Consider the following 8678-nt stretch of genomic DNA (forward strand, 5'->3'; position numbering starts at 1 on the left):
AACACCAGTAGATGAATGCTGAGATGAAAAAAATTAGCAAATCTAGAGTCTTCTCTGGATCTATTCTATTTATTTGAGCCTTATGGACTTGCTTTTCAATCAGCTGTAACTCAACCTCAGCCTCCTTTGTTAATTGCTGAGGGCTAGTAAGACTAGGACTTCCTCTAAGGATAGAAAACAGATTACTCAGGGCATAGGTAGGAATGCCTAGAGCAGGTCATATCCAATTAATATCCCCTAGTAATTTTTGAAAGTCATTTAATGTTTTTAGTTGATCCCTTTGTATGATTACTTTCTGTGACACAATGGTAGTGTCATTTACTAAAGTCCCCAAGTAGGAGTAAGGAGTAGCAGTCTGAATTTTGTCAGGAGCTATAATTAAACTAGCATGAGAAATCGAATTTTGCAAATGATCATAACATTGGAGTAATATTTCTTGAGTGGGGGCAGCACAAAGTATATCATCCATATAGTGAATAACGTAACACTGAAAATTTTTTACGACTAGGTTCAATTGCTTGCCCCACATACGTCTGGCAAATTGTTGGACTGTTTGACATGCCCAGTGGCAACACTTTCCAATGATAATATTTAGCAGGCTGCAGGTTGTTTACTGCAGGAACTGTAAATGCAAGCCATTCACAGTCGTGCTCAGCTAAAGGGATAGTAAAGAAACAGTCTTTTAAATCTATGACTATTAAAGGCCAATTTTTTGGAATTATAGCAGGAGAAGGCAATCCTGGCTGTGATGATCCCATAGGTTGTATAACTGAATTGATGGCTCTTAAGTCAGTTAACATTCTCCATTTACCTGATTTTTTCTTAATTACAAAAGCTGGAGAATTCCAAGGGAAAATGTTGGAGCTATGTGCCCATTTTCTAATTGTTCAGTAACTAATTTCTCTAAAGCCTCCAATTTCTCTTTACTTAGCGGCCATTGTTCTATCCAAATTGGCTTATCTGTTAACCATTTTAAAGATATAGGTTCTAGAGGCTTAACAATGGCCGCCATCAAAAATTATTTCCTAATCTTTGGCAGGAACTTCATTTTTCCGCTTGAAGTGGTTCTTTCAAAACTTGCAAATTTTTTTCTAGTCCCATACCAGGGACACACCCTATTTCATGCATTGTATGTTGACTTTGAGGGCTATATAATTGTTCTGGAATTAGAACTTGTGCTTTACATTGTTGTAATAAATCTCTTCCCCATAAATTTATAGGTACAGAAATTATAATTGGTTGAATAGTCCCAGGTTGTCCATCGGGCCCCTCACAATGCAAAATATAACTACTTTGATATACTTTAGTGGCTTTACCAACTCCAACTATGTTAAATTGAGTGGGTTGAATTAGCCACATGGATGGCCAGTGCTGTAGAGAAATGATTGAAATGTCTGCTCCTGTATCTACCAAACCTTTAAATTTCTTTCCTTGAATAGTTATTTCACAGGTAGGACACTTATCAGTAATTTGATTTACCCAATAAGCTGCTTTGCCTTGTTTATTTGTGCTTCCAAATCCTCCTTTCATTTAATTTCACTTTTTCCCATTCCCACATATGGCACAATCAGGAGCTGTGCTATGCGCTCTCCTGGCTCTGCTTTCCAGGGAACAGAAGTAGATATAACAATTTGAATTTCCACATTGTAATCAGAATCAATGACTCCTGTATGTATTTGTACCCCTTTTAAACTTACACTAGACCTTCCTAAAAGTAATCCTATTGTCCCTGCTGGCAAAGGGTCCCCAGACTTCTGTTGGGACCTTTTGCTGGGGTTCCCCAGGCAGAAGGCTCACAGCTTTTGTGAAGCATAAATCTACTGTGGCACTACCGGCCGTGGCAGGGGACAAATATTTTACGGGGTGAGGGAATGGCCTGAGCTGGAAATGCCCTGGTTTAGAACAGGGCCTGGGATGGGCCCCTCATGGCATTTCCCAAAATCAAGTTCCCTTCTTTATCAAACTTAGAGTGACACTGACTAGCCCAATGTTTTCCTTTTTTACATTTTGGACATATTTCAGACTCAACAGTTTTCTTTTTTCCCCTATCTGGTGACCTGACTCGCTGATTTTTTCTACATTCTTTTTTAGTATGACCATGCTTCCCACAGTTAAAACAAGCTCCAGGAAATGGAGTATTTCCTTTACCCACTCTTAGTCTTGCCATTGCCTGTGCCAACAAGGTGGCTTTATGCAGATTACCTCTGATACCATCACAGGCCTTGATATAATCAACTAAATGTGCTTTCCCTCTGATAGGTCACAGAGCAGCCTGGCAATCAGGATTAGTGTTGTCAAAAGCTAATAACTGCAACACTATATCCTGAGCAGGCAAATCTGCAATCATCTTTTTAAGAGACTCCTGTAACTGAGCTATAAAATCAATGTATGGTTCCCTTGTATTTGTTTTATAGCACTAAAGGAAGGGTATTGTTCTCCACCTGGAGTGATTTTTTCCCAATCTCCAGTGCACACTCTTCTAAGCTGTTCTGTTGCATCATCCTGCATGACCAGTTGTGCATCTAAACCAGCCCAGCTGCCAATCCCCAAAAGTTGGTCTGCAGTTATATTAATTTGAGTTTGGGCCTGGGCATTGTGAGCAGCCTTGTGAGCAGCCTGAATGGAAGCTTCATCTGCCCACCAAGTTTTATTTTATTTTAATATATATATATTTTTATTATACTTTAAGTTCTAGGGTACATGTGCACAACATGCAGGTTTGTTACATATGCATACATGTGCCATGTTGGTGTGCTGCACCCATGCCCACCACGTTTTAAATTGTAAGAACTGAGCAGGAGTTAGACAAGCTCATGTAAGAGCATCCCAGTCAGTAGGAATCATCTGACTTGAAACAGTAACATTCCTAAACAGTCCCATGCCAAAAGGATAACCTGGTCCATACTGATTTATAGCTTGTTTTAACTCTTTGAGCAATTTAAAAGGAAAAGGCTCAAATGTAGCTGTAATATTTCCCTGTTGATCTGGGGGGTGTATTCTGACAGGGAACTGCCAAGCCTCTAAATCACCCTCTCATCTAGCTTGCTGAATTCCTGCCTGAATAGAACTAAGAGCGATCGCTTGAGGCGCTGCTCAAACAGTCAGTGGGGCAACTACTTTTAACCCACTGTCCTCCAGAAAAGAAAGATCTGGGGGGTCATTTTCTTCAAAATAATAAGGAGGGGGTGCAGAAGGGTAGGGATGAAACTTTCCTTCCTTTGCCGCTTTAGCTGGCAAATAAACGTGCTCTGTAACCTCTTCTGTTACTTCACTATACTCTTGTTCTCCTCATTATCAGTGTGAAAAAGTTCCAAGGTGAAACAAACCAGACCCCACACCTGTCCCATTGTTACCCTGACACTTCTGAGCTCCCCTTCTTACTCACCACAGAGATTGCTTTAAGAGTACTCGGGTGTCCTCCAGCTAGTTTTCCATTCCAACTGTCGCTCTGGCAACCCTTCGATCTGGATTCGAGCCCCACGTTGGGCACCACTTGCTAAGACCAGCTTGGTCAGGGAGACCCTAATCCAGTGCCACTAGAGGAATTAAAGACATACACACAGAAATATAGAGGTGTGAAGTGGGAAATCAGGGATCTCACAGCCTTCAGAGCTGAGAGCCCTGAACAGAGATTTACTCACATATTTATTAACAGCAAACCAGTCATTAGCATTATTTCTATAGACATTAAATTAACTAAGAGTATCCCTTATGGGAAACGAAGGGATGGGTGGAATTAAAGGAATAGATTGGGCTAGTTAACTGCAGCAGGAGCATGTCCTTAAGACACAGATCTCTCACACTATTGTTTGTGGCTTAAGAATGCCTTTAAGCAGTTTTCCGCCCTGGGTGGGCCAGTTGGTCCTTGCCCTAATTCCCGTAAATCCACAGCCTTCCAGCTTGGACGTTAGAACCTGTTACAGTGCTGCAGAGATTTTGCTTATGGCCACTTTTGGGGCCAGTTTGTGGCCAGATTTTGGGGGGCCTGCTCCCAACATACCACTGCAAAGATGGTGAGGAAACCTTAGGACACTATTACCCCTTTGTCCTCTTCTACCTTGTATGTTATTGTTGTCATGTACTTAAATTCTACATATTTGATAGCCCGTAAAACAATATTACAGTGGTTTTATACGTTTAATATTCATATGGATTTATCAATTATATTTACTCTTCTGTGCACCATGCCTTCAACATTACTTTGCTTCCACCTGGAATCATTTGCCTTTACCCCCAAGGAACTCTCTTTAGTGTTTATTTTTGACTGGATCTTGTTGGTATATCATTTAGCTTTTTCCAAAAGCTGACTTTTCTCTAAACAATTTTACTTCTTTGGGACCCCCTATCCTAGGGGTTCAGCCAAGTCTCCATCCCCTCTCTTCTGGGTGTCCCGAAAATACTGCTAAGACATAGGTTTAAGACTATAAATTTCCCTCTTAAGCCCTTCTTTGGCAACATCTCAGAAATGTTGATATGTCATATGGTTATTATCTTTCAATTCAAAATCCATGAATTATTTTTAAATTTATTGTTTAATTTTTTATTGTTAAATTTACAGACAGCTAGTTATTAAAATTACTTTTAGCTATTTTTATTATAGCTGTTTACTTAGAACAAAGAACACACTCTGAAACATTTTCATCTTTTAAATTTTTGAGATTTTTTTCTTTTTTGATGTTCTGAAATTGTCTTTATTTTGCTCTCATTTTTGAGGAGTATTTTTACTGACTATAGAATTCTAGATTGTTTGTTATTTTCTTTCAGTTCAAAGATTCAAATCTGGGCTTCTGCAAATGGTCTATTTCCAGTTCACTTTTACTCCTAGGATGTGGCCTGTCATGGTTTCACCTGAAATCCTGGGATATTTACCATAGTCTTCTTCTTTATCAGGCACTGAACTTTAATTTTTGTTCCCTCGATTGAAGCAGAGAAAATGCATTTTCCCAAGCAGTGTTGAAAGTCAAGACCTTTCATTCCTTTTCCACCCCTGGTGCCCTCCACTCTAGGTCTTGCTCCAAGTCAGGCAGGACAGAGATGAGACTTTCCTACATCAAGGCAAGGGTCTATTACCACAGTGTCTCTCCAAAGGGCAGTGAGTAGCATCTGCAACTGAGTCCTCACCATGGAGACCATGCTGGGTCCCCAGGCTGAAGGATTTAAGCATCAAAAAGCTGGTAGGGACATGCTGAGTTGAGCTGCTGCTTCTGCGATCATCTGCAGTCTTGGCAAAGTTTTTCTTATTAACCAAAAAGTTGGTCAGGCCCCTAGGGACAGGCTCATATACCTGGAGGACCCTTTGGAGACTCATGGGCAGAGCAGAGAGCTGCCTGATCAGGGCTTCTGCCCTGGAGCTTCTGCAACCCTCCCTTGGGATTGCTTCATTACCAAAGGTGCAAAATCAGAGGCTTGGAATTGGGCATATATCCACACACTCATGTTCATAGCAGCATTATACACAATAGCTGGGAGGTGGAAGCAGCCCAAGTGTCCGTGGATGAATGAGTGAATAAACAAAATGTGGCATTTTCATACAATGGAATATTATTCAGCCATAAAAAAAGAAAAACCTGTCACATGTTACAACATGGGTGAACCTTGAGGATGTTATACTAAGTGAAATAAGCCAGTAACAAAAAGACAAACACTATATGATTCCACTCATATGAGATATCTAGACTAATTGAATTCACAGAGACAGAAAGTAGACTAGGGGTTGCCAGGGGCTGGGGGAGAGAAGAATGAGGTGTTATTGTTTAATGGGTACAGAGTTTCAATTTTACAACATGAAAAAAGTTCTAGAGAGGGATGGTGGTGAGGATAGCACATGGATGAATGTACTTAACATCACCGAACTGTACACTTAAAAATGCTTAAAATGGCAAATTTTATGTTATACACATTTTAACCATAATCAAAAATTCAGGGGCTCGGGAGAATTCAAAATCACAAAAGAGACAGCCTATGATTTGAAGGCAAGTTGCTCCCTATAATGTGTCCTCTGGCATCGTCTTCTGGTACCCAATCTGGCAGTAGAGGAAGGAGCGGAAGGGAAGAGCACCTCCTCTCCCACATCCCCACTGCTGACCTGCTTGGTCTCCTCTGGTCTCCCAGCTGGCCTGAGGGTTGCTGCCAACTTTTGGAGCATTTGTGTTGCCTAAGAGCACCAGGGTCTAATGTTAGCCACTCTGGAAAGTGTGTCTCTGCCTGCTAGACTTTTGCAGAGTTCAACAGTCTCAAAATATCTCTCCTTGGGTGTCCAATTCTTATGTCATATTTGAGAGCCATCATTCCCAGAGAACCACTAAAACCCAGCAAAACACAGCAGAGTAGCCATCTGGTGTTAGAACATTTCATCATTTTGTGAGCTCTGAAAAGTAGATCTGGAGAGAAACAAACAAATAAAATGCCTTTTCTTCAATCATTGATCCATAAATCATCAACACGATCAAGCATCAGCACAGTTATTTCACCATGTGAAAAAATAATAGGAATTTTCTTCCTGGCAGCTGACAAAATATTTTGTGAGTGTCTTAGGGAACCTTGCTGGAAGGGAACGTGGATTCTAGAGAAGACAGATATGCTGGCTAAAGCTGTTCCTAGGGTTCAGATGCCTGAGGAACCTAGACTAAGACTGATGGGCCTCTCTATAATAGACCTAAAATCCAAACATATCAATCATTACATTAAATATAAGTGGTCTAAATTAAAAGACAGAGATTGTCAAAATGAATAAAAATATCACCCAACTGTACGCATATACCTCCCTATTTGCATATAGAAACATGTATGGATTATATGTGTCATATTGTGAAAATCCCAACAGTCTACCTCAAATCCTATATAACTAGAGGATGGTGGTATTTATAAGGTGATGGACACATACGTAAGAATAGAATAGAATAGTCAAAACGTAGAATAGAACAGAATAGCCATAAATAGATCAACGGGTAGCCAACTCACATTTGGCATTGGTGTAGAGGCAATTCAATGTATAAAGAACAATCTTTTCAATAAATGATGTTGGAACCATTGAGCTTCCATATGCAATAGAAATGAATCTGAAACTAAATTTCATCATATCTGCATTATAGAAGAATTAACTCATAATTGAATCCTAGATAAAAATATAAAACTGTAATAGTTTTAGAACAAAATATTCATGGCATGAAGTTAGAATTTTTAGACATGAGACCAAAGGTATGATCCTTTTTTTAAAAAATTATATATCTCTCATTTTATGTTAAGGAGTCATAAAAATGATGTCTCAGGATACGAAATCAATGTGCAAAAATTACTAACATTTCTATACACCAACAACAGTCAAGCCAAGAGTCAAATCAGGAATGTACACCCATTCACAATTGCCACAAAAAGAATAAAATACCTAGGAATACAGATAACTAGGGAAATGAAAGATCTTTATAAAGAGAACTACAAGACACTGCTCAAAGAAATCAGAGATGACACAAACAAATGGAAAAACATTCCATGCTCATGGATAGGAAGAACCAATGTTGTTAAAATCAATATTGTTAAAAAGCAATTTATAGATTCAATGCTATTCCTATTAAACTACCATTGACATTCTTCACAGAACTAAAAAAAAAACTATTTTAATATTCATATGGAACCAAAAGAAGAGCCCAAATAGCCAAGGCAATCCTAAGCAAAAAGAACAAAGCTGGAGATATCATGCTACCTGACTTCAAACTATACTACAGGGCTACTGTAACCAAAACAGCATGGTACAAAAACATACACACATACCAATGGAACAGAATAGAGAACCCAGAAATAAGGCCACACACCTACAACTATCTGACATTTGAAAGATCTGACAAAAACAAGCAATGGGGAAAGGATTTCCTATTCAATAAATGATTCTGGGATAACTGGCTAGCCATATGTAGAAGATAGAAACTGGACCCCTTTCTTATATTATATACAAAAATTAACTCAAGATGAACTAAATACTTAAATGTAAAACTCAAAACTATAAAGACGACCTAGGCAACACCATTTAGGACACAGGCATGGGCAAAGATTTCATGACAATGACACCAAAAGCAATTGCAACAAAAGCAAAAATTGACAAGTGGGATCTAATTAAACTAAAGAGCTTCAGCACAGCAAAAGAAACTATCAACAGAGTGAGCAGACAACCTACAGAATGGAGAAAATTTTTGCAAGCCATGCATCTAACAAAGGTCTAGTATCCAGCATCTATAAGGAACTTAAATTTACAAGAAAAAAGCAAACAACCCCATTAAAAAGTGGGCAAAGGACATGAACAGACACTTTTCAAAAGAAGACATACATGCGGCCAACAAACATTTGAACAAAGTGTTTCAACATCACTTATCATTAAAGAAATGCAAATTAAAACCACAAAGAGCTATCATCTCACACCAATCAAAAAGGCTGCTGTTAAAAATTTTAAAAATAACAGATGCTGGCAAGGTTATGGAGAAAAAAAGAATGCTTATATACTGTTAGTGGAAATATAAATTAGTTCTACCATTGTGGAAGACAGTGTGGTGATTCCTCAAAGTCCCAAAGAGAGAAATACCATTTGACCTAGCAATCCCATTACTGGGTATATACCCAAAGGAATATAAATTGTTTTGTTATAAAGACACATTCATGCATATGTGCATTGCAGCACTATTCACAATAGC

The sequence above is a fragment of the Symphalangus syndactylus genome, chromosome 24 (genome assembly GCF_028878055.3).
Source record: "Symphalangus syndactylus isolate Jambi chromosome 24, NHGRI_mSymSyn1-v2.1_pri, whole genome shotgun sequence".
Taxonomy (NCBI): domain Eukaryota; kingdom Metazoa; phylum Chordata; class Mammalia; order Primates; family Hylobatidae; genus Symphalangus; species Symphalangus syndactylus.